This window comes from Chiloscyllium plagiosum, chromosome 42, assembly GCF_004010195.1.
Source record: "Chiloscyllium plagiosum isolate BGI_BamShark_2017 chromosome 42, ASM401019v2, whole genome shotgun sequence".
Lineage (NCBI taxonomy): Eukaryota > Metazoa > Chordata > Chondrichthyes > Orectolobiformes > Hemiscylliidae > Chiloscyllium > Chiloscyllium plagiosum.
In genome coordinates, this window is record NC_057751.1 from 5,966,652 (window position 1) to 5,992,848 (window position 26,197).

Below are 26,197 nucleotides of genomic sequence, written 5' to 3' on the forward strand. Positions count from 1 at the left end.
GCAGTATCCAAGGAGCAAGAGAATCGATGTTTCGGGCATGAGCCCTTCTTCAGGAATTCCTGAAGAAGGGCTCATGCCCGAAACATCGATTCTCCTGCTCCTTGGATGCTGCCTGACCTGCTGTGCTTTTCCAGCAACACATTTTCAGCTCTGATCTCCAGCATCTGCAGTCCTCACTTTCCCCTTAAAGATCAGCAAGGCGACCTTTGTGTGGAGTAGCAGGAGATGGGGGAAGATACCAAACGAGTATTTTGCATTAATGTTTACTGTGGAAAAGGACATGGAAGATATAAAATGCAGGGAAATAGATGGTGGCATCTTGAAAAATGTCCATATTACAGAGGAGGAAGTGCTAAATCCCCAGGACCAGATTAGGTGTATCCTAGAACTCTGAGAGAGGCTAGGGAAGTGATTACTGGGCCTTTTGCTGAGATACTTGTATCATCGAAACACACAGGTGAGGTGCTGGAATACTGGAGGTTGACTAACATTGTGCCACTGTTTAAGAAAGGTGGTAAGGGCAAGCCAGGGAACTGTAGAGCAGTGAGCCTGACATTGGTGGTGGGCAAGTTGTTGGAGGGAATCTTGAGGGACAGGATGTACATATATTTGGAATGGTAAGGACTAATTTGGGATAGTCAGCATGGCTTTGTGCATGGGAAATCATGTCTCACAAATTTGATTGAGTTGCTTGAAGAAGTAACAAAGAGGATTGATGCAGGCAGAGCGGTAGATGTGATCTATATGGACTTCAGTAAGCTATTCAACAAGGGAGACTGGTTAACAAGGTTAGATCTCATGGAATACAGAGAGAACTAGCCATTTGGATACAGAACTGGCTCAAAGATAGAAGACAGAGGGTGGTGGTGGTGGAGGGTTGTTTTTCAGACTGGAGGACTGTGACTAGTGGAGTGCCACAAGGATCGGTGCTAGGTCCATTACCTTTCGTCATTTATATAAATGATTTGGATGTGAGCATAAGAGGTATAGTTAGTAAGATGACACCAAAATTGGAGGTGTTGTGGACAGAAAAGAAGGTTACCTCAGATTACAACAGGATCTTGATCAGATGGGCTATGGGGCTGAGAAGTGGCAGATGGAGTTTGTTTTAATTAATTGCGAGGTGCTGCATTTTGGGAAAGCAAATCTGAGCAGGACTTACACACTGAATGGTAAGGTCCTAGGGAGTGTTGCTGAATAAAGAGACCTTGGAGTGCAGGTTTATAGTTTCCTGAAAGTGGAGTCACAGGTAGATAGGATAGTGAAGAAGGCGTTCTGTATGCTTTCCTTCATAGGTCAGAGTATTGAGTACAGGAGTTAGGAGGTCATGTTGCTGCTGTACAGGACATTGGTTAGACCACTTTTGGAATATTGCGTGCAATTCTGGACTCCTTCCCATCGGAAAGATGTTGTGAAACTTGAAAGGGTTCAGAAAAGATTTACAAGGATGTTGCCAGGATTGGAGGATTTGAGCTATAAAGAGAGGCTGAATAGGCTGGGGTTATTTTCCCTGAAGCATTGGAGATTGAGTGGTGACCTTATAGAGGTTTGTAAAATCATGAGGAGCATAGATAGGATAAATAGACAAAGTCTCTTCCTTACTGTGGGGAAGTCCAGAACTAGAGGGCATAGGTTTAGGTTGAGAGGGGAAAGATATAAAAGAGACCTAAAGGGCAACATTTTCACGCAGAGGGTGTACGTGTATGGAATGAGCTGCCAGAGGAAGTGGTAGAGGCTAGTACGATTGCAACATTAAAAAGCCATTTGGATGGGTATATGAATAGGAAGGGTTTGGAGGGATATGGGCCAGGTACTGGCAGGTGGGACAAGATTGGGTTTGGACAACTGTTCGGCATGGACAGGTTGGACCGAAGGGTCTGTTTCCGTGCTGTACATCTGTATGACTCTATGACTGTATAAATTCTCTTCATGCAGAAAATTGGTTCAACAAAAGTTAGAAGGCATTGGAGGTGTGGGGTGATCGTATAATTGAGGCAGGTTTGAAGGCATGGAGAAAAGTGAGAATGGATGTTTTAGAGGAAGGAGTTCCATGTGCTGGAGTCATAGTAATTCAAGAAGTAGTTCTAAGGGTGCGGTGAAAAGAATGAGGTTGTCAGATATAGCCTGGCCTTGAGGGTGAGAAGAGGAAATTGCAGTTTGAGGACTTTGCCAAGACGGGAGATTCAAAGGAACAAGTGGGAGGTTGTGAGCTGCCAATCTTGAGTACTTGATGCCTGATAGTTTGAACATTCTGCCAATTGCCTGCTAAAACAACATTACATTCTCAGTTTTCCTTTTATCTTTAAGAAGTTGCGAAATGTAAAGTTACCGTAGTCCCACTCTCTCATTGGTACTGATTTTAACTGCAAGGTCACCAATATATCAGGTAAAGAGAGAGGCTGAGAAGGAGAGTTGTTCATAATAACCTTCGCTCATGCATGAATTGAACCCACACTGTTAACATCATTCTGCATTGCAAATCAGCTACTAAGCAGGGTGGCACGGTGGCTTAGTGGTTAGCACTGCTGCCTCATAGCACCAGAGTCCCAGGTTCAATTCCAGCCTCAGGTGACTGTCTGCGTGTAGTTTGTATATTCTCCCTGCGTCTGTGTGGGTTTTCTCCAGGTGCTTCGGTTTCCTCCCACAGTCCAAAGATGTGCAGGTCAGGTGGATTGGCCATGCTAAATTGCCCACAGTGTGAGGTACATTAGTCAGAGGGAAATGGGTCTGAGTGGGTTGCTCTTTGGAGGGTTTGTGTGGATTTATTGGGCCGAAGGGCCTGTTTCCACACTGTAGGAAATCTAAAACTAATGCACATAGCAGATAAATCTATTTCTCTTAATGAACAGCACAAGCAGCCTACAAATGATGTGTTAAATAACATGTATGCCTATTTAGGTGTTTCATATCTTTAAACTTAAGCCTGTCATGTTGCTTTAGAGTTCAGTACAATACTGATGAATTGTAACATTACTCGGAATGGAATCCTTGAAATGCCAAACCCCAAGGCATCATCAGCCTACTCTTCTGTTTTATGGAGACATTTTATTCTCATCACAGGACTATTCTAAGAAAACTAAAAGTTCACCCAATGGTCTGGCCAAAATTTGGATTACAAAACACAAACAGGGAAGATATGCCGAACTCTTCTGAATTATTGATCAGACCCCAGCTGGAGTATTATTCCTACCATGATATGTGAGGTAATGCTGGAAAATGTGTGCATATGCAAACTGCACTCTTAGGCCATCTTTTAACAGCACCATGTTTTGGGAACACAAACTGAATTTTTTTAACAGCTTTAAGCTGCCTACCTCATTTCTGGAGTCAAGAGCTGTTGAATGAAATGCTTTCCTTGGGTCTAATCTCTATTTATTGAGCCAGAGGGATACACTGAAAAGCATGGCCTTCCTCTCAATACCTAGGTCTCGGGAGAGATGTTAAACCACTTCATCATTGCAGAGGCTCAGAGTATTATGTTTTTTGACAGATAATGTCAGTGGTGTCTTTACAGTCCAACAGGTTTTTGTTGCACAAATCAAGCAGAAATGTGTTCCCAAAGTGGCAACATGACATGGTGCCTTCGTAAAATCTTATCCATTATTTGAACAAAAGCTAAAGTTTTCTACATCTCAAGTGAGCAATAGTTGATCTATTTCTGAATAGTTATTTTTCTTTTCCAAAATTCACACCCACTATAGATTCTTGAGCACAATTAGCTCTCTGCCACATTCTCAAGTGTAAGTTGTTGATTTCAGTTTGTAAACAGCAACCTCCCTCAGCACCACCCCATTAGTCACCCATATATGGTCCTCATTCTAAATTCATAAATAAGCGCTCAAGGCAGAATGATTCACACTTCTTACACACAGGTTTATTGATAACATCACAATCAGTCCCCGGGCGACGATCCCAATTTTTTCCAGTTCCAGTTGGGACACCCAAATTATTAACCTCCCGGGTCAGGAAGGATGGAATTGGCTGCCTTATTCATTCACCCACCCCCTCAGTTGGTCACAACAAGAGCAATTAAGAAATAATCCTTGCCCAGTGGCTTCTTCGAAATCACATCAGGTTAACCAATTTAACCAGGCTATATTGAGTTAACAAAAGTGTGATGTTCATAATTAAACACGAGACAAAGTAATAATGCAACATCCAAGCACACACCTTCGGAATTAGAGTGGAGTTCAAAAAGAGATACAAATTAAAAGACAAGTCCCTGAGTCATTTATGAAAAGCTGGGAATTGGTTGGTACCAGCCATACTGATGTTGCCAGTTTGGCAATCGGGGAATCAAGAGTCATGGGAAAAAGGCAGAAAAGTCAATGTGAGGAAGGTCAGATTCGCCATGATCTTGTTGAATATTGGAGCAGGTTTGAAAGTCTGACTGGCCGAATGCTGTACCTGTTCCTTGTGATCTTATAGAAGTTGGATTTGAGATTCTTGAGGATGGCGCGGTGGCTCAATAGTTACTACCGCTGCCTCACACCATCAGGGTTCGATTCTATCCTCGGGTGATTGTGTGGAGTTTGCACATTCTCTGAGTGTGTTTTCTCTCGGTGCTCTGGTTTCCTCTCACAGTCCGAAGATGTGCAGGTGAGGTGGATTGGCCATGCTAAATTGTCCCCTAATGTCATACATGTGTAGGCTACGTGGGTTAGCCATGGGAAGTACAAGGGTAAGGGGAGGTTCAGTATGGACTTGAGGAGCCTATTGGCCTGCTTCCACACTGTAGGGATTCTATGATTCTTGACTGTGCAGGGCAGTTGAAAGTTTTTTGTCTTAGTTCTTTTTCATGAAGGCTGGCTGGCACTACTTGCAGTGAGAAAATGTCTTTTCCCTTTCTTGAACCACTTGCAGGGGTGTTCCTTTATTTTACTGCATTGCAGGGATGTTTAAAAACTGTTGTCAAGCTGTGAGCTTCACAGCACAAGAGTCCATAAACTAGTATGTCATGGCACTGACACACACAGATCACTTTTGTACATCATTCTGAGTCAGTACAACACATCTGCAGGTGATGGCTCCTTGCTGAGATGGGGCTGAGATGAGCCTCTTGTTATCTCTTCCTTTTTGAGACTTTCTGTTTGAAGTTTATTTGACTCCATCAAGGCGTAACATTCCATGTCCACATGGGACCCTGTCAGACAGTCACTGAATTTACTTCACTTTTTAAAAACACACAGTGGAATTAAACATACAGGGTGTCCATAAGTTATCTGGGGTTCTGATACATTGCCATGACAGCAAGCATATGAGTACATGCAAGGTCACAACCTCCCATGCCCAACTTACATGCTGCAATTAACAAGTTCAGGACACTAAAATTAAACTGTACCACATGGATTTATAAGCCTCATTTACAGGTAGAGTCATCTCACAACTTGTGAGGGAAGTGATAAGTAAAGTCACCGGCGTCTTATCAGACCATGGAGCTGCTCTGTCACTGGAGAGAGAGATGAGTGGTAGTCATCTATTGCCATAGTCTTACCAGATCATAGGACTGCTGTCTCATTACTCAGAGACAATTGGTGATAGGTTTAACCTGAAGGTCACCGTGCCTCAGGTGAGGTTAGAGGTTGAGAAGGAAGGTCACCTCAGCCTCTGCTGTTGGCATCACTCTGCACCACAAACCAGTCATTCAGCCAACTAAGCTAACTGACCTCTTTTGAGAAAAGTAATAGTTCATGGAATAAAAGAGACAAGAGCACCATGGTCACAAAATTGGTGAAGGATCAGAAACAAAGAACAATAGTTTTCCCAGGATGGAGGAAGATTTCTCCAGGGGTCAATATTGGAATCCTTGCTTTTCCTCATAGTTATAAATGATCCACATGTTGATGTGCAGGGCACTGTTTCAGCATTTGCAAACAATAAAATACCTGGAAGAATGGTAAACTTAAGGCAAACACTGCAGAAGTAAAAAATACCTTGATAAGTTAAATATGGAGAAGTGTAGTTTGATACACTGTGGGACAAAGAACATGGAGAAACAGCGTAAAATAAAATGGAGTGCTTTTGTGTAGGATATGCAGGAGCAGAGCGTGCTGGGTTTAAATGTACATAAGTCAATAAAAGTGGTAGAACGTGTTGAGACAGCAATTAATAAAACATGTCATATTCTAAGCACAGTAAATAGCATCATAGAGCTCAAAAGCAAATAGTTTATGCTGAATGAAGAGTCTGATGAAGACATTAGCTTGCTTTCTCTCCATAGATGCTGCCAGACCTGCTGTGATCTCCAACACGTATTTTTTTTCAGTTCATAGTTTATTCTGAACTTGAATAGTTCACTGGTTAGACAGCAGCTGGACTATCACCCAGACAGTTTTTGGAACCACACTTTAGGAAGCACATGAATGCATTGGAGAGAGTGTGGTAGAAGTTCTAGGAATGTAAAATTCATTTGTGAAGATTGATTAGACAAGTTGTGACTGTTGGAGATGAGGAGGCTGAGGGAAGATTTGATAGAAATTTTCAATATCACGACAGTCTGGACAGAGTAGAAAGGCAGAAACCATTCCCACTCATAAAATCATTGAGAACAAGTGGGCACAGTTTTAAAGTGTTTTGCTGAAGAAACAAATGTGAGGTGAGAGAAAACATTTTCACATGCCGAATACTGTGCATTTGGAATGAACTGCTGGAAGTGTGGTGCAGACATATTTAGTTGAGTCATTCAAGGAATCATTGGATTTACATAAAAGCAATTTACAGGGTTGTCAGGAAAAGGTAGAATTTTGGCACTGAATTAAAATGTTCAATGAACCAGCACAGACATGATGAGCTGAACAGCTTCCTGCTGCACCATAAAAATGCTATGATGCTGTAACTAAAGGTCAAGTTGTGCCCTAGAACACACCATCTATCTAAAACTGGTTTTGTGTTTGTTTTTGTGACTGGGGCAATCTGATATCAACGTCAGCCGTCCATTCAAGAGCTTTGGCTGATGAGAATGAATTGTTTCAATATCACCAGAATGTCTACCTCAGTGCAAGAATTCAGTTGGAAAACTAAGTACAATAGGAGGACCAAGAGAAGGTTGCTGTCTCTTTCCTTAAGCATCAGCAACACTGACATTTAATGAACCCAAATGACGAACTCCAGATTTCAATCTTCCATGGAAAATCTGCACTACCCTCAACTGCTTGAGGACAAACCAGGGAATATGTGCCGAATAGCTCCACAAATGGTGAGGTACAGTTCAAATTGTGACTGTGATTATCCAAGTCAGGCCATTACCTGCATAGTGAACTCCTGCAAAAGGAGGTATGTGTCAACTCAAGAGGCACTTAACTCATTATTTTCTTTCTCCGAGTATATCTCTCCTTGTGGACCAGGTAAACGACCCTCAGTTGGGCCTCAAATTATCAACATTGACTCCCTGTCCTCTCAGTTGCAGGCAACCATGCTACTGCCCTTCCCTCCTTTGCCAAAATGGCAGGATTGTATCTTGACATGGCTTCCCAATGTTTTACAGGAATCTCTTCCTCCTAGCTTCACTGTCAGCTCAGTAAAGCCTTGTCTGAAGTTTACAGTTTGAAAGATTGAATGCTGAAGGCTTCAGTTAGCTGCAGAAACTGAGAAGTCTGCAATTGCTGTTCCTTGAGAAGAGAAAGTTAAGGTGGGACTGAATTGAAATATTGAAACTTCCAAAGCATTTTGTGTGAAATAAAAGCAAGTCGAATTTTTATTGGCATGAGAGTCTGTAATGAGATGACACAGATTTGAGATCATTGGTGGAAGAACCAGAAGGGAATTAAGAGATTGTATTTTCATGCAGCATGTCACAATGTTCTGGAATGGTCTGAAAGAGCAATCGGAGCAGATCCAATTATAACTTTCAAAAGAGAGTTCGATGTATACTTGAAATGAAGACTGGAATAAGATTAATTCAGTAGCTTTATCAAAGATCTCACAGGCAAAAACAGTGAATGGTTACCTTTTGAACAATTCTATGATAATACAAGATTTTGATTGAATTTAGATATGTCTCAAACTCAGAGTCAGCTTTGATCTGTAAGATGATACCAACTAAAGAGTATGTTTGTCATTCACTAAGCTTTCATCCTATACAAAGCCATATCTGCAACACAAGTTTTAGTGAACTCGAAGAAATAAGCTTTAATATGTTACTGGAAATTAGCAGACCTCTCAGTATGGCTTCCACTAGCTCAAGTGTGGGAAATGGTATTGTCTGAATCCACAGAAGGGTATGAACAGAGATGGACCAATTCATCAAAGTTATAGAAAATTGTCTTTTTTCATCAAGACCACCAGCCCTGCAATAATCTTCTGAATACATTCACCAAATGGTGTGGCACTGGCGAGTTGATTTCAGGTTGGAATTCTGGTCTGTGTCCAGTGAGTTGATATCAGCCAGGACAGCAGTGGTTTCTTGATGAATGAGGGAGGATGGAAATAAAAATGTCCTTTTATTTTCCAGGCTTGAGTGACATTCATTAGCTTTTTTTCCTGAAAGGTACACATTTGTTCTTGTGGCTGAAGATCGAGCAGCTTGTTGGCACAGATACGCACAGAAAAGTGGCAAAGGTTAGGGCAAGTTCAAAAGGTTACACTTAAAAGATCTAGCTGGTATTTGGTGGTCTGCTCATCAGAGAATGGAAAAAAATTATAAGAGCAAATGTTTTTGATTCACAAAGTGTGAAATTATAAATTCACACTGATTTTTAACTCCTAATGATTGAATTTGTTCATTTCCAGTTCCATCCTGAAGTCACTATCATGAGGTTATCATCTCCATTTAAACATGGACCTTCCTGCTTCCAGAAGATCATGAAGCTTCTGTTGAACTGTCACATGTCTTGGAAGCTTTGACTTACTTTTCCCTCTTCCAAACTGACTCATTTTCTTTACAACAAAGGAAATCAGTAAGGGATTCTCCAGAGTCTGTGGGATAGTAAACTGCTTTATTAAGGCAGCAATTGAAAGAAATGCCTTGATTTTTTTCCGTGCCTTTTAAGGGGTCAGGATGTCCCAATGCATTGTAAAAGCAATGAAGTACTTTTGACTTGGAACCACTGATGGATTTTTGTACTGTTTTTATGCAACAAGCTCCCACAGTTGGAAATGTGTTATTGATTGAATAGTTCATTTTCAGTATTGTTCCTCGAGAGGAAAATATTGATCTGGACACCGGGTGGATCTCCCTTTCTTGATCACACAATAGTGCAGCAGGATCTTTTGTGTCCTCTTGTGAGGGCAGGCTTTTAATCATCTTATCAGAAAGAAATATCTGGTGCTCAAGTCTCTGGCAGGGAACCAACAACCACAAGCCACTGACTGACAGGCAAAAGCCATTAATCCATGGGATGCACAATCTATCAGCAAGCTGTTAGGACGTGCTCTCACTGTTTGTTACCTACTAAGTTTCTTTAATGCTGAAATCCTAATTTTGTTTTCTGCTTGGGTCGGTTGGACAGGTACTGAAATCGGATAGAGATCAGAAGGAAATGCCTGGCATTAAATTTTTTGCATTGTTTTGAATTGCTGTGTATGAATTTGTACATGCAATGCATCAAAGACAACACATACACTTCAAAACTGTCTAAGCGCATTTTTAAAATTAAAATATCCTAACTCTGCAGCTATGCTCTTGTAATTGAGCACTGTGTTTGCATTGTGATGAAGTGACTTGTAAGAAAAAAAATTGAAACAAAATACAGTGTCGCAGCTCTCATCTCTTACATCTTTAAGACTCTCCCCAATCCCCAACTATGTCGTCTCATGCACACACCATTCCCCATAACTTCCTGGCCAGTCAGGGTCTGGGACAGGATGGGGAGGGGTTTACATTAGAGCCCAGGACATGAGACCTGCTGTGCTTAGGTCAAGGTCCAAGGCAAGGCCAGGGGCTTAGACCGTGAATAGCACTGGGCCCATGATTTCTGTTCCTGCCCCGATGCCATCCTCGGCCCTTCCAGCCATCCTGTCGTGGCATTTTAGGGGCCCAATTCCAGCTTAGTGAGAAATCATGTTTATACCTGCTCCCCCACCAATCATCCCTTGTCTTTAGATACTTTATGTCAACTCACCCAAATCCTCAGGAAAACATGAAAAGCCATGTTGAGATGAAATAAACCAGTTTCTAAATATCTATTGCAGTTTTTATTTTTAACAATAACACTCTCATCCAGAAAGACCCAATTAAATGCTTGAAAGTTTGTTTCACTAATCTTATCCCTCGTAAAAGCAGGCATTTGAATTCTTAGCCCTCAAACATCCTACGACCACATGGAGCTATCAATCAAACTGCCAACTGACTGTGTGATAATGATAGATTGTGGAATCAGACATGGGGCAACAATCCTCTCATCAAAGGTTGTGTCAACAGAAGGAGTGAAATAGCAAACATTGATTTTGTTTAAACTGTAAACTGTTATCTTCATAAATTTAAAGGATATGAAATAAAGTGCCATGCAGAACATTATAGTTCCAAGTAGTTTGTCCACATATTATGCACATTTGTGTCTGTATTGACCACTCCTAAAAGGCATTTTCTCTTCCCCCAAACCCGATCCAAAAGGGTACCCCAGTTCTATCAGGAGTTCTGGTAAGTTTAGAATTGCTCCTGAAGAATGAGTCACATTTCAGACATTTTAGTAATGGAAATCACATCTGACTGCAGGCAATTCCATCTTTACAAGTGCAGCTGATTCCCTGAGTTTTGGACATGAAAGTAACAATATGCCTCCAATCCAAACCCCTGGTCAAAATGGTGATTGCTGCTTTTGGCAGGTGGACATCTGGACTCAAAGCTCTGGCTCCATTTTGGCAAAGCCAGGAGAGCTTGCCAGTCCAAGTGTAATTGCAGGCCTAAATACTTTAAATTAAATTATTGCATTTGCATGTCAGAATGCCTTTCTTTTTATCTTGGTTGCATGTTTGTGATGGGAAGCTTATTGCACCATTGAGGTGTCCATGCATTAGTTGATAGTACTTTGAAATGAATTTTGAAGCCTGTTTAGTCATATTTCTTCCTTGCACAATTCTGCATGTGTGGCACCTATTTATTGTTTTATGTCCAGTCTATCTCATATTTCCTTTCAGTCTTTCCCCATGAGATTTTCATATTGACTATCACCTTGTTGTCATTTGACAGTGTATCTTTCAAGTCACCATGAGCAACAGGAATAGGGGGAGGCCATTAGTTTCTTGAACCTTAACCAACCTTCACTGAGTCAATATCTGATCTCAGACTCAGCTATAAATTACCAGTCTTTCCACAAGTTCCTAAGACCTTTGGTTATCAAGATATATCGATCTCAAATTTAAAATGAATAATTAATGTACCAAACATTCCTATTTGTGGAAATGATTTCTGTCCCTCTACCATTCCTTGTCTGTTGAAATGCTTCCTGGATTCAATCCTGAATCATCTACTTCTAATATTTAGAATACACCCTCTGAGTCCAACATTCCCCCAACCAGCAGAAATGATTTCTCTGTATCTACCTTATCCATTCGTAATGTCTGAAGAACTTATGCAATATCAGCCCATAACCTTCAAATTTTCTGAGGCTACAATTCAGTATGACGTCACAAGATCAGAAATTGCTCAGGAGGTCAGGCGACACCTCTGGAGAAAGAAACACAGTTAACATTTCAGTTTGATTAGCTTGTATCAAAACTAATTTGTGCCAACTCCGGTGATAATTCAGCTCTTGGAACTGAGAGGCAATCATGATAAATCTACCATGCAGCCAGAGTCGACTGGAAAATACTTGCTTCTCTCCATTTGGAATCGGAATGAAGGAGCTTGGATCTGAGGGGTTATTGCCCTCTCATTGTTCTTGCTTTTTGAGCACAATTGGAAATCTGTGGAAATTTTCTGCAAATGCATTAACCAGTCCACAACCAAAGGAAATAGCTGAGTTATTTCTCTTGTGTCCTTACACCCAAAGAACGATTTTATTTTGAAGTTTAGTGCTTTACTGTGCGATGATTAATTAAAATTATTTGGTGAAACTAATGAGATTTTGCCGACAAACCTGTCACAATTCATAACTTTTAAAGAGCCACGACTTCACAAGAACTTGTCTTGCTTTTGTGGTTCCAAAGTATTTTAAATGCAAGAGTAGGAGTACAAAGAAAATTTCTTTGAGAAACTAATGCTCGTGGCTTTATTGTTGACAGTTGTTAAATCAAATGAAAAGCTTTCATTAAAATCATTTCAGAAGCTTTTTCTTTTAATGAGCAGCACCCACGGAGCTGTTTAAAATAAATCTCTGTTTTTTTTGAGTCTCCTTCCCCTGTTACAAGACACATACATCAGTGGGTAGTGTGAAACTTTTCAGGATGCAGACGATTCTCTTTCATTTTTCTCTCTATCCTCTGCTTTCTTTCTGTTTTTCTTTCATTTCTCTCATTTGCTCACCCCTCACCTCTCCTTTATGTCTAATTTTTCCTTTCCTCCTCATCTTTTTTATTCCCATTTTCCTTCTTTGATTATCTCCCCTTGCTGACACCAGGAATGGCTGTGGGAGATAATGGGTGTGAAAGCTGGTGCTCTTTTGCACAGAATTCACTGAGGGTTCTTTTTCCTTCTCGAAGGAATAACACAAGCTGACAGTCCAAAGAATCATCTTGAGAATGGTTCCTTCACAGTGACTGAAGAGGATGAAAAATAAATGTAGTGTAAGGACAGACCAAAACATACCACTTTAATGTTAATGCCGTGAGTGTTGAACAAAATATGCGTGAGGTGATACATTGTGGAAAGATGTGCAATAACAGAAATAGACAGCAGTGTTTAACACCAAACACATTAATGTTACATTCAGAGTTTCCATGAAATGTGCAAAAAATAATAGCTTTCAATTTCCATTTTAAATCTGAATATGATTTCAATTTCAGTCTGGCACTAAGTTCACACCTCCCTGTAATACCGCCGTACTGCCAGATGAAGGCAGTAGAAACTAAGGAACAGTTCATTCAAGGTTATGAGTGGATCGAGAGATCTATCAGACCCCACCTCGCAATGAAGCCATACATTTCTCTCTTCACAAATGTGAATCAAAGAAAGATATTCGTAGAAATACGAAATGATGCGCTGAAGGAAGTGTGGAAAAAGTATTTGAGTGTGCGGGGGATTCTTGATGGGGTCTGATCGCTGCCTGTTTTATATGCCACGTAATTTTATTGTCAAAATATGAAGTGTTAAAAGGATTAAGACTCCGTTATGTGAAGTTTAGCGTGTTATTATTTAACTCATGACTGTTTCTAAAATGAGTATCACGTAGAATTACATCCTCAATGGATTAAAATTTACTCTGGTAACTGGCAACAGCATCTGAGTTAAATTTGCATGACAGGGAAGTAAACTTTTGAGTTTGCGTAACACTAAATAAGTCATATAATGTATTCTTAGTGCTGTTGCAGGGCACAAAGCATTTCACAACTAATTCGTTATTTGTGATGCGTTGTTACTCTTGTCACGTGAGAAAACATCGTAGCCAATGTGCACACAGCAAGGTCCTGCAAAGAAGCATAATAATGGTTAATTTACGTTGGAGATGTTTAATGAGACTGACCAGGAAGATCAGATTGCTCTCTTGCTCTTCTTTGAGAAGTGCCACATTATCTTTGAAAGTGACCTGAAAATGCAAAGTTTTGTTTCAAATATTTCACCCGAAAAACAATCATGTTGATAATGCAGCACTCTCGCAGTATTCCACTGGGTCAATTATGTTCAGAACCATTGCAGACGGTGGTTTCCTATGTTGAAATGTTTGATAAATCTTGCAAGGCTTTTGTGGTTATTAGTAACAGGATGCATTCGCAGAATGGTTGCAGCAACCTGGACCTGTTGCTGGAGGAGATGAGCAGCAGACCATGACAATCTCACGTGTTGAAGATTGCACACTGCATCAAATACTTTGAACCGTAGAAATTGCATGAGATGATCTGATGTGCACGGTGAATCGCTTCGTTAGCTGCAAACTCTGAACCAGATGTCCCCTTTCAGATAATCGAAGAACAAATTGTTATAGCTGCACGTTACAAATTTTTTTATAGAAACTGTGGAACCATATTGTTTTCTCTAAGACGAAGGCATTCAGACATGAATGAAATAAAGAACTTGTGTTTATATTTTCTCCTTCACGACCTGAGGTGGTACCCGGGCTCATTGGAAATTGGATCATTGTTGTGATTGTAAGAAACGCAGCGGATGGTTTTTTCCCCCTTTCTCCTGCAGGAATGCATATCAATAGTAACCTCATGGCCATCTCCATTCAAGACAATGCTTTCCTCATACCCATTCCAGCAGGAATCAACAAACTCTAATTTTCCCTCTCTACCCCAGGTCTAATTGTCACATGAGTGTTGCTGATGCCTGAGAGTGACATTGCAATGGAGGAGTTTTTGGGAACAGGATTGGTCCATGAGAGAGTAAGTAGGAGGAACAGGAATGGACCATACCATACCTTGAATTTGTTTCACTGTCCATTGCAATTGTGGCTGATTGTCATCAGCACCACTTTCCTGCCTGATCCACATGTTTCTTTATGTCTCAAGAAGCCAATAATCTATCCATGTCATCCTTGCATATACTGAATGGTAGAATATCCCACAATTGTCTTGGTGAGAGAATACCAAAGGTTCACAACCCCAGATGTGAAAAAAATGTTTCTTCATCCCAGTCCTAAATCAGTGACCTCTGATCTTGTAAATTTGCCTCCATGTTTTAGGTTCCTAGCTTGAGGAAACAACCCCTCAGCTCCTTCACAAACTTGTTCATTTCAGTTAGGTAACTTGTCATTCTCCAAAACTATATAAATGTTGTTTGTTCTTTGAAGAAATACTCTGCTTTTCTATTTTTATCATCCCAAAATTGCAAAGAGGTATATTGAACATATGCCACTTACAGCTGGATCTGCTATAGCGCCTCAATCCAATTCAGTCATGTATTTACTTTTTCTTAATCCTACCTTATGTTTCTTGTCAATTGCAATCCTCTCTTGTATTCGATAAAGTAGGACTTGCGAGAAACAACAAAGATTCTAAAACCGTTAGCTGCAGTTACTCAAAGCCAGACTTTACAACTTGGAATCCTTCATCAAAGAATGATTCAAATCTGACAACAATCTACGCAGTTTATTCCTGTTGAAACACGTTTGATACTCTCGCTGACAGTAGGGTTTCAGTGGCATGGGACAGGGAGCACTGTTATTAAATTACTGAGAACAATAACAAGATCTACTCAGTGTTTTCAGATTTAATAAATGAAGTGGGAGAATCTGGTTATTTATGAAGACATATTCTGATTTCACAATGTTCATTGTGGGATTGCATCCGCTAATTCCTTCAAACTCCACATTGGTTCACATTTCTCTTGAGGTCTGTCTTTCATTGCTTGAGGCATATTTGTAGAGCAATGCTTAATAACAAAATCACAACATATCACTATTTGTGAAATGTTGGCTGAACCTCTGTTAATCCTTTGCAAGATTACCAGGAATTATTCCAGCTCAAACTAACCTGACAGAAATTCCCCAGAAACACGTTATTGATTGACCGGCAGAACAAACATTACCTCTCAATCGCACTTCTATCTTGCACCATGTTGCAGAGCTAAATGTCATGCATAATCAACACAGACTGATTCAAAATGTTAAATGTGCACTTTTTTCTTTAGCCCACTCACCTTTTGCTGTTCACCTCATCTGTTAGGGTGACACAATGTTCCTGGAGTTAAGCAAGCAACTTATGCTTGAGCAGATTTTGCACTTTTACCATGTATGTGACTGCCTTGGGATGCAAAACAGATATATTCAAATAACAGGGGTGATGACGCTTGCTAAATTTTGAGAATAAAAACTAGCAGATGATTTCCATGAATTTGTTATCATCACAAACAAGGGTATACATGAGCTGTGTTCAATTCTCATTTACACAGCACAAAGGGAACCCTTTGCTACCTTATTGTTATTTATTCCCAACAAACCATAGAGAAATGAAGAATGGCTAGTTAGAGGTAGTCCTATATGAAGAGTGCTTTGCAGTGTGAAGAATACTTACTCATGATTTTACAGCATTAACTGCGTAACTTCTCTTCCATGGTACATTGTAGAAATATTACAGAAAGGGAAAGGAAATCAAATCAAGCCAATGGGGAATATAATGTTATCTCTAAGTTAGTGAATCATCTTCTATTGCTTGAATTTGTCTTACATCCTTCAAATCTCAGTCTGTGTTCTGAAATTTTCTGCACTGAATTCATTATCAAAGTGCGAGATGATGTGTTTTGTTGGAAGTTATACTTTGCTATACTGTACTCAAATAGATTGTGTTATATTTACGATCATAGTCCCAGATTATCTGTGGACATATTAAACTTGAATTTCAATATGTGTTCTTTTTCAAATCAAACTGATTCAGCCAAAATAAGTGCAGATGTCAATTCAGCTCCTCTCTGGAGAAAGATAGAGCCTGGAATGTCCCATGGGCTGAAAAATGGCAGATGGAGTTCCATCTGGATAAATGCAAGATATTACATTTTGGTACAAAAACAAGGATAGCGGTTATACAATTACTGGTAGGGCTTTGCGGAGTGTTGTAGAACAGAGGGATCTAGGTGTGCAGGTACTGTACATAATTCTTTGAAGTTTGCGTCACATACAGACAGAGTGGTTGAAAAAGCATTTGGCATGCTTGCCTTCATTGCTCAGTTCTTTGAGAAGTTGGGAGGTTATGTTGGGGTTGTACAGGATATTGGTGAGGCCTCCTCTGGAATACTGTGTCCAGTTTTGGTTGCTTTTAGTTATAGGAAGGATGTTATCAATTTGGAGAGAATTCAGAAGAGATTTATCAGGATGTTGCCGGGTTTGGAAGGTTTGAGTTATAAAGAAAGGCTGGATAGGCTGGGACTTTTTTCACTGCAGCGTAGAAAGTTGAGAGGCGACCTGATAGAAGTTAATAATATACTGAGAGTTAATGGTAGTTTTGTTTCCCTAGGATGGGGGATTTCAAGACTAGGGGACACATTTTTAAGGTGAGAGGAGAGAGATCAAAAAAGACATGAGAGGCAAATTGTTTACACAGAGGGTGGTTCATGTGTGGAATGAACTTCCTGAGGAAGTGGTGGATGCAGATACAATTGCAGTATCTAAAAGATATTTGGATAAGTTCATGAATAAGAAAGGTTTGGAGGAATATGAACCAGGAGCAGGCAGGTGGGACTAGTTCAGTTTGGGATTATGTTTGGCATGGATTGATTGGACTGAAGGGTCTGTTTCCACACTGTCTGACTCTATGAATCCATGTGCTGAGTTTGTCCAGCACTTAAAAAATTTCTGATTCAGTTCTCCAGCATCCAGTATTTTGTTTTTATTTAAGTTCTTACTTCTATAATACAGGAAATACAACAACCCATTTAGCAAAGCAAGCTCCCATGAACAAAAGTCTATAATGACCAGATAATGACAGCACGATGGCTCAGAGATTAGCACTACTGCCTCACAGTACCAGGCACCCAAGTTTGATTCCAGCCTGAGGTGATTGTCTATCTGGAATTTGTATGTTCTCCCCATGTCTGCGTGGGTTTCAGCCTGATGCGCTAGTTTCCTCTCACTGTTCAAAGATGTGCATTTTTGCTGTGTTAGCCATGTGAAATGCAGGGTTACATGAATAGGTAAGGGGCTAGGTCTGGGTGGGCTCTTCAGAGGGTTGGTGCAGACTCGATGGGCTGAACAACCTCTTTCCACACTCTAGGGATTATATGATTCATGAAGCTTTCTTTTGGGATGTTGTTAAAGGTCTGAACATTGGCCTGGATACTGGGGTTAATTTCCCTGGTCTTCTTTGAAAGAATGTGATGTGATCTTTCACATCTGCTTGAAAGATCATAAGATGTCAGAACAGAAATTGACCCACCAGCACATCAAGTCTGCCATTCAGTCAGACCTTGGCTGATATGATAAACCTCAGCTGTCCTGCCTTTTCCCACAACCCTTGAATCTCTGACTGATGAAATATCAGTCTATCTTAACCTTGAATGTACGCAATAGCCCAACCTCTATAGCCCTTTGCAGCAAAAAAGTTCCTAACATTCACTAACCTCTGAGAGAAGAAATTGGTCCATATCTTTTTCCTAAATGGGTAATCCCTTGTTATGAGATTATACCCTTTGGTCCTGGACTCTTCCACAAGGGGAAACAACCATTTCACATCCCCCGTCATATCCCCAAAGAAGGTAGCATGGTGGTTCAATGGTTAGCACTGCTGCCTCACAGTGCCAGGGACCCTGGTTCGATTCTCGCCTCAGGCGACTGTCTGTGTGGAGTTTGCACGTTCTTCCTGTGACTGCATGGGCTTTCTCCGGGTTTTCTCCCACAATCCAAAGATGTGCAGGTTAGGTGAGTTGGTCATGCTAAAATTGCCCCTAGTGTAGGTTATTAGTCAGGGGTAAATATAGGATAGGGGAAAAGGTCTGGGTGGGTTACTCTTTCGAGGGTCGGAGTGGACTTGTTGGGCCAAAGGGCCTGTTTCCACACTATAGGGACTCTAATTCTAATCTTGTATGTTTTGTATTGACACAGGGTAAACCCCTCTGGGTAATTTAAACCAGCAACACAGAAAAGATTCACCCCGTGTTGTAATCTTTTAAATTCGAGAAGCAAAACTCTATCCCAGAGGTCACTATTTAAACTAAAAATTAACAACTTTATTCTTTAAGAGCAACAGAGAGTCTTATAACCAACTACTATTTACAATCCCTTTCTCTTAAACCTATCTTTTATATCCCACTCCACAATACTAATCTGGGAAAAAGTCCTAATTCAGACTTACAAAAAATTCAACTTCCAAAACCAGACAGCTGTTGAATCTTCTCTTTGTATCTTCCTCTGCAGATTTTTCTGTCGTCTTTTCGATGATCTGCTGTGCAAACTTCTTATTGACAGGTATCTTCCAGAGAGCTGTTCTGCTGGCAGTCTGTACTTGTTGGTGGCTTGACATTTTTCTTCCTAGCTGATACCCCCGAAACACTATCATTTCATTGGATTTAATATTATCAAATACTAAATTCAAATGTGATTGGATTTGGTATCTTGGGGCATAATTTAAACTGATTGGCCGAATTTGAAGTTGTTTTTGTTTCACGGCAACCCAGAAGCTGCTATTTGTTTTGACCAAGTGTTATATTGTTACCTTGTTCCAGACTCTCTGTGCTTTGTCCTTGCTAGATTTTCAACTCTTTTAAAGGTGCAGTACCTCTACAACTTCATAAGAGGTGCAATAAGATTGCATCTCGCACATCTAAATTCCAATGTGTACAGGCCCAAACTACTTAACTGCTCCTCACAAGACAGGTCCCTGGTACCTGAGAATGAACGTTCTCTGATTTGCGCCTTTTAGCTTTAGTTAAACCTCCCTACTTTTATGCTCCATTCCACTTGCCTTCCATATTACCCACTGAACATGTATGCTAACTTTTTGTGATTGTCACATGAGGATTCCCAAATCCCTCCTTGCTATAGATTTCTGGTCTTTCTCCACTGAAATAATATTCAGCTCCTCTATTATTGCCATCAAAGTGCATATCCTTACATTTTCACATATATGCCAAATTTTAGCCCACTCATTTAACCTGTCTCTGTCCCTCTGTAGACTCTTTATGTTATCTTCATGATTTGCCCTAACACCCTTTTTAGGTCACCCATAAACTTGACTATAATATATTCACTTCTCTCATCAATTCATGAATATAGTTGGGCTTTGGTTGAATGCCTGAATATTTTTTTCTCATGTGTCTCCAAATTTTGAATTATGTCACTTGATCCATGCCTTGAGTGCTCTCCCTGAAGGCAGGTTCCAGGCTTATTTTCTGATGATGCTTCATTTTGACTGAATTGCCTGTCTTGCCTATTTTGGTGAGTGATGGATTTGCCATTTCCTTCCACTCTCAGTGGAAATGCAACGACCACAGATTCCTTTTCCACCTTGAACAGAGCAGGAATTGAACTTGCGCCATTGGCATTATTCTGAACAACACACTTGCCACCAAGCTAATTTGTGACACTTGTATAATAATAAAATATTGGTTCATACAGCATGCAATCTCAGTTCAAGAATTATGTTTACTACATTTCAGCTCAGCAATGCATGTCACTGTTCATTTTATGATTTAGTTTTGAGAATTACTGAAATGTGATTAATCTCAGTCAAGTGATATTAATGAATACTAATGCTTCTGAAAGAAGATGCATAAGTTGGAATTATTTTACAATGATTAGGTACAGGATTCTGTTTTCCCACCCTGCTTTCCAGGATACTTTGAAAAGACTTCACTGACACTCTGTCAAGATTTATGCCAGACATTCTCTGTTAACTGTACCGAACAAGAGTGAATGTTGTGTTCCTCTACTTACAGCAGCCATCAGAAGACAGGGAGTGTTGAGTGCTTGGCATCCTGCCAGAGGACCCCTTGATCTGCAGGACGGATGGTAGAAGAGACCTCGTGCAGAGGAGAAGGACAGAAGGGTGAAGTGGCCTCTTCCTGCCCTTCGGATGTTACATTCTTGTTGTCAAAGTAAGTGTACCAGTTGTAGACAAAACTTTGTGAAGCAATAACATGGGTTCTGTATTTACCGATAAGACCATAGACAGTGAGTCAGTTCTGCTGTAACACAGTAGTTCCATTCTCCTGCAATCCAGTGTCCTAAGATAATCGCACAACAGAAGCAACATTTCAACTAATGGGGCCGGAATTGCGCTGTAACCAATACACTTTTTAAAACTTTGTGCTTTAGAAATAGTGTCCCCAATTTGTCAACCATGTTCTAGCAAGTTTGTGTTGATGAAATGCGTGTTATAGCAGAATGATCTGGAGTTAATTGGGAGATAATTATACATACCTTAGTCTTATTGTTTTTGTCCTAGACTGATGACAAGTTGAAACTTTATTGCTGGAACAGCACAGCAGGTCAGGCAGCATCCAGGGAACAGGAGATTCGACGTTTCGGGCACAGGCCCTTCTTCAGGCCCTTCGGCCTGTGCCCAAAACGTCGAATCTTCTGTTCCCTGGATGCTGCCTGACCTGCTGTGCTGTTCCAGCAATAAAGTTTCAACTTTGATCTCCAGCATCTGCAGACCTCACTTTCTCCTAGACTGATGACAAGCCATGCGATGAACACATCACATCATATTGAGATGAGCAATGATTGACAGCAACTTAAGATATATTTCTTAAAGGTATATGCAATCATACTTCATAGGATATGGACGTTCTTTCTCCAGCACGTCTTCTCACCCACTTTTGGAGGTATCCTAAACAGACTGGTGTGTGCCAACCAATGAAATCCAAGCTTCAGATGTGGTGAATGGTGCCCACTTATACTGCTCCACGTGTCCTTTTGGTGTTGATTGCTTACCCTTGTAGCTATCTTTTTGGCACTTTGAGGTAAACTTTGGGGTCATCTAAAATTGGAACCAAAATTTGGCCTTCAAATAGACTTTCAAGTAGATGGATCTAATTATCACTGAAACAAAAAGCATTTTCTTTCACAAAAAGAAATCCAAGTGTGCATCTGGGGATTTTAACCCGCTGTCAACCACATGTCACCCTTCAGCAATGACATCACACAAAGTGGACCATATCTATTGCAGGCAACACAGCCAAGCTCCAGAAACTTTTCAATGACTTTCTGCTCAAATGCAAATTCAGCATTGCTATCATTGCATTTTGTTAACATTGACACTTATAGTGGAAAGTGGGATCAATATATCAATGAGAATGAAAATGAGATTGTCTTGATTGCGGTTAAGCACAAAATGAATTGGACTTGAAATGAAAACTGATGTCAGTTCATGTTGACTTCATATTCAGGTTTATATCTGTGTAAACATCCAGCACTGTGGAGTTTGAGGCTGGGCATGGGTGATAGGCCCTCAAGTGACACATGGCCACAAGTAGTGCAACCCAGGTTTACTCCAAAATTCTCATGATGAAAATTGATTTTTTAAACAATATTACAGTAGAAATAATTGAAAATGAATAAATTTCAGGTAAAATGCATAAAATTCTCCAGCACATGAACAGACCATTTGGTCCAATACGTCCATGTCATTGTTGATGCTCTATGTAAGCTCTCAATCATCCTACTTCTTCTGCTTTCTCTGCCTGGAACTGACCGAGCCTCAATTTAAATGCATCTTTGCTCTTCACCTACATTATGTTTGTAGTCAATCTCAATCGCCGTTTGATGTTCATTCTGTATTAAAGCTGACACACTGCAAACTGCCTTTCACGTGAATGAGCAGAGCCATCCATTTCTCAGTCATCCAAAAGTCAACCACAAAAACCACAACTTCCATTTATAGACCTTGTTTTAAAATCATTGTAATTTGTCCCACATCACTTCATTGAGCCAAAAGCAAATAAATAAAGAGAAGTCAGGTGTAATTGCCATGAAGCTCCTTGGATTATTTCACTCTGGTAAATGTGATGTAAATTGCAACTTAATTTCATATAATTTTACGTTGTCCATTATTCCAATTCTAAATTTCCTTTGTGTGCCTGTAAAGTATTTTGCTATTTGTTTGCCATCCATACTATTGTTTCATTTTTATGTTACGACACAGGGTAAACCTTCCTGCTTAATTTAAAACCAACAAACAGAAAAGATTTATCCTGGGCGGTAATCTGTAAAAGTTCGAGTGGCCAAGAACAATTTAAGTAAATATTAACCACTTTATTTCTTAAAGTAATACAGAGAATAATTAAGTGACAACTATTCACAAGTCCTTAATCTGACCTATCTTTTACCTTCCCTTCTATAATACTAGTCCGATTAAACTCCCAATTATGATTTACAAAACAACGCTTCTTATCTCAAAACCAGGCAGCTTTCTGTTCTTCTATATGGATCTTCCTGCAGCTTATTTTATTCTTTTTAGGGATTTCTGCTTCACAGGTTACTGATCGAAAAAGGTACTTTTAAGAGAGCTGTTTTTCAGGCAGTCTTTTACATGCTGGTAGCTGGGCAGTTCTCCTCCGACTGTTCGATTTTACCCCGGTCTTATACCCCAGAGTATCGGATTGTGTCATTGGCTTTTAAGATTGTCAATATACTCAATTCAAACATGATTGAAATTTGGTATTTTTCCGGGTATAATTTAAACTGGTTGGTCTCATTCGAATCTGTTATTTTTGTTGTAACTAGGAAACCAGCAACTCCAGTAGCTGCAGCACGTGTTACATTGGATCTTATTGAGAACTTTTGGTGCTTTCACGTGAATGAGCAGAGCCATCCATTCCTCAGTCATCCAGAAGTCAACCACAACTTCCATTTATAGACATTATTTTAAAATCACTGTAGTGTGTCCCACATCACTTCATAACACCCACATCTTCAGAACATTTGTTAATTTCTTCATATTCTCTTTATCTTGCTCTTCCCTCCTCTGCGTGCGGGTATGTTCTTACACACACACACACACACACAATTACCTTTTAATAGAGTTAAAAGCTAGCAGTGACATTACCAAGTGTTCTTAATAAGATATCATGTAACATGTGCTGCAGCTACTGGACCTTTTGTTTGGCAAAGCTTTGGACAGATAAGATGCCAAGTTTTGTTTCTCCCCAGTCAAATCACTCAAACTTGAACCCCTAAATCCCAATATGTGTTTGTTCACATATGTGGGATGCTCTTTGGAGGCTGGTGTGGACTGATGGGCCAAATGGGCCAAATGATTCTATTTGGAGAAGAACAGAATTTGATATAAGTTGGGTTTCATTAATAAGTAATGACACTTCACTTTTAATATCTTTAGTGTAACTGATTATTTCAGTGAGTGTGCAATTCCTGCTGCAATAGCAGGTTCTTTAATTATGGTGGTATGATGTTTGCTCAAACCAGGAACCTTGTGGCTTCATTCTATGAACAAGCATTTTAGTTTTCTGACATTTAAATAAAATAAAAATGTTATTGGTCTCCACAGAAATCATGACATAATGTAAAACACATAACTGAAACAAGCTGATGATCACCAGATGATCACCAACCAGGGATCAACAAGGTCAGCGGAAAGAAATGACATTTGAGTTCAGAGTTTCTGATCCATGCTTAGAGTGAGTTCTGTTATTTTACCATTTTAAATAAGCTCTAAACTTCCTCGGAATACTACTCAAGAGCATTAATTAATTTTACTGTTTGAACACCCATAATGTTGCCCATGCCCCAACCCCGAGACCCTCATTCTGTGAAAGACCAAGACTATCAACTCATAATGTGATCAATAACTGAAAGAAATAGAAGGATTGATACTGTACCATATACCTCCTATAGCTACCTCTGTTCAGAGTTGCTCCATGTTGCAGTTTTCCCTTTCTTCTCTCAGCTCAATCTCTTCTCAGGCTCTGCATCTAATCCCTCTCTTCAACCCATCCTGTCTCCTGTCTCTCACTGAAACTTCTGCATTAGGTCCACTTGCCTGCATTAGGTCCATATCCTTCCAAATCTTTCCTGTTCATGTACCAGTCCAAATGTCTTTTAAATGTTGTAATTGTACCTGCATCTTCCACTTCCTCCAGCAGTTCATTCCACTCATGAGCCATCCTCTGTGTTAAAAAGTTGCCCCCCCGGGTCTCTTAAATTTTTCTCCTCTCAGCTTAAAAATGCCCCTTCCTTGGGACTATTTCTTCTTCACTTGTCATTGGCTTTCCAGTGATGAAAAAGTTGTTCAGGAAAATTAGTTGAGATTGCCTGGTTTCAACTTGCATGATTGAACTTTGAGATCTGGACTTTTGATTCAGTGGGTGTCGTTGTCACTTAGACTTTCACATGAACAGATACAAGCAAACCTTTCAGAGCAACGTTAAAAATCACACAACACCAGGTTATAGTCCAATTGGTTTAATTCCTTCATCAGGATGAAGCAGCGCTTTGAAAGCTAGTGCTTCCAATTAAACCTGTTGGACTGTAACCTGGTGTTGTATGATTTTTAACTTTGTCCATCCCAGTCCAACACGGCATCTCCAAATCATTTCAGAGCAACTTCTTTTACATTATCAGCTGCTTGGTACTGTCTCTGTTCTCCGTTCTCCAATCAAATCACAAACTAAGGCAGTCTAGATTTTCTCTCCGACCCAGATCATTCCTAAAATGAAAAACCAGTTGGACAGTCAGTACAGTTACTGGCTGCTTGTGCAACCTCGTGCCTTAGATTAATCCAGTTTACAAACAACCCTATTGTGATGTTTGCTCTCTCTGTGAAGTATGGTATGAGGTCACACTTGTTCTGTGAGGTCATGCTTAAACCTTTCCAGTTCAAGGGACCTCACCGCATTCAAACCAGGGATTAGAAATACCCTCCGTTTTCTGAGGTTAAAATGTGTTGCTTTCCCAGACTATAATGACAAGCTTCTAGTTTCATGATGACACAAAGAATTGGGTGTGTGGGAGATGGGCAGTCATGGGATTATCAGGATACTCTTTGTTCCCCTCCTCTTCATAGTGCCTAATAAATATTCATCAACATTCACCAATGTTCATCAAACTAAGAAGAGTTTTTCAGTGAAGAACTGAGCATGAGGTTCAGTCACTATCATGAACTAGACTCCAGTTTTTGGATTGACTGAGATCTGCTATTAGTGAATAGCAAATGTCTTGTCTCCAGAGTGGGGGAGTTCAAAACTAGGGCCATTTTTTAAGCTGAGAGGAGAAAGATTTAAAAGAGACCCGGGGAGGGGGCAACTTTTTAACACAGAGGATGGTTCATGAGTGGAATGAACTGCTGGAGGAAGTGGAAGATCCAGGTACAATTACAACATTTAAAAGTTATTTGGACAGGTACATGAACAGGAAAGATTTGGAAGGATATGGACCGAATGCAGGCAAGTGGGAACAGTTTAGTTTGGGACATTAACGAACAACGATGCCAGATTAAGAATTTTAGACCAACCTTGCAAACCTTACAAACTTCTCTCTGGTCAGCTGGTCGATGACTGGCTTGTGTTCACTTGGTAAAGTCAAGCTGATCTGTCTGATCACCTTCTTTCCAAGACAAATCAACCACAGCAAGTGCAGCTACTTTGCCTTGCTTGTATTTGCTTGGGCAGCCTCCTGCCTCAGACTAAGTTAGTGATGTCTGATCTCTCTATAATGTACTGTGTGAAGGTCACACATATCTGTGAGGTCATGCTTTGACCTTTTAGGTTCAAGGAGTCTCA

The 26,197-nt window shown here is 40.2% G+C and overlaps 1 long non-coding RNA gene across 1 annotated transcript in view; it reads left to right on the top strand.

Moving 5' to 3' along the window:
* LOC122543062 overlaps positions 1-26,197 on the top strand; it is a 237,245-nt gene that overhangs the window by 142,695 nt on the left and 68,353 nt on the right. The window contains exon 3 of the long non-coding RNA XR_006309909.1: positions 20,396-20,554. This is a non-coding gene — a long non-coding RNA (uncharacterized LOC122543062). The remainder of the gene's footprint in view (positions 1-20,395; positions 20,555-26,197) is intronic.